We start from the raw sequence: 1,429 nt of genomic DNA, 5'->3' as shown, positions 1-1,429 counted from the left end.
CGCCGCGCCCGCCTCCAGCCCCTACACCCAGGCCCTGCCCAGATGGCCGCGCGCCCCCTCCTGGCTGGCGCCCCTTCCTGGCTGCCCCTTCAGAAGGGGGTCATTGGAGACCTGGGCAGAATGGATCCCTGTCTCCTCTTAATTCGTCGTTACCCCATTAGAGTGCTTACCACTCCGCCTGAAAACAGGTGTGAGAGTCTGTCTGCACCGAAGTTTGTGCACTCGAAAACGCCCTATTTAGCCCCACTCCCCCTACCCACTGCGGCAAACCCGTGCAAATCCAGGCTAGCAGGGTCCAAATCGTTGTCTTGTTTGCCTGCTCCTTTGCAGGGGCACTGAACTGGGCTTCGGCCCCGTTTCCTAGCCTCTTAGGGGCCACAGCCTCCTCACCTGTGAACTGGGTATTAAATACTCCCCACCGGGCAGGGCTGCTGGGAGGAGGAAACGCGATGACAGGTACAAGCAGCACCCGATGAATAGTACGTGCGCGATGAATAGTACGTGCGCAATACACACGAGCTCTTAGGAGAGCGGGGCGCTACCAGCCTTAACCAAGGCAGGTCCTCAGCCAAGCGTCCCCCCAGGGCCCTGCCTGCCCCAGAGCCCACTCAGGAGAAGAACAAGAGGGGGGACTCTCAGCCTTCCTTCCAGCCCCGGAGCAAGCGTTCTCACTGCCCCCGGAATGTGCGTCCCCTCCATCCCTGGGTCTTTACCTTTGTAGAGGGAGGGCTCATGGTGTCTGGAGCTCAGAGTGGAGCAGCAGGGAAAGGCGCCGTCTCCAGTGGTCCAAACAGCTAGGAACTGGAAGGCCGCCGACTGTGACTGGCTAGCAGGGGCCTGGGGTTTATAATGCTCTGAGGTGGGGGGGCACTTCCGTCCACTCTGGGGCTAGACAAAGGCAAATCTAAGATTAGCCTCGGACACGGGGGCCGTCTCCAGGCTGGGCCCAAGGAATGGCCGCCAGGACACTCAGAGGCTGGGGTTGGATCACTGCGCCCCCGGTTCTCCGCTTCTCTGTCTGCCTGCTCCTTGGAGATGGGGCAGTCTCCCGGCACTAATGAGGCCACCTTGCACCCAGGAATCTGGGAGCACAAAAGAGGCCTTGGCCGGGCGCTGGTCTGCGACAATGTGGGGAGGGGCAGCTGCTAATTAGGGCAGGAGAGGAGGCAGACAGGAAACCCATTCTCCACGGGCTATGTGTGTGTGTGTGCTCCTCCCCTCTGCCCCTGGGGTCTGTCAGGCTCAGGGCCTCCTTCCTCCATGGAAAAACGGCTTATGAGCTGGCTCTCCCTCCCCCAGGTCCGTTCCCTCTGCCCCTTCCACTACCCTCCAAGATGGAAAACCTTGAAAACCAAACCGGGGCAGTGAGAAAAAAGTGCCTGGTGTTACCCTTTGACCTCCCAGCTCCCTTCCTGGCGGGGAGAGAAGG

The sequence above is a fragment of the Myotis davidii genome, unplaced genomic scaffold, assembly GCF_000327345.1.
Source record: "Myotis davidii unplaced genomic scaffold, ASM32734v1 scaffold69, whole genome shotgun sequence".
Classification (NCBI taxonomy): Eukaryota; Metazoa; Chordata; class Mammalia; order Chiroptera; family Vespertilionidae; genus Myotis; species Myotis davidii.
The sequence above is the reverse complement of the archived record's forward strand: the minus strand, read 5'-3'. Positions refer to the sequence as shown.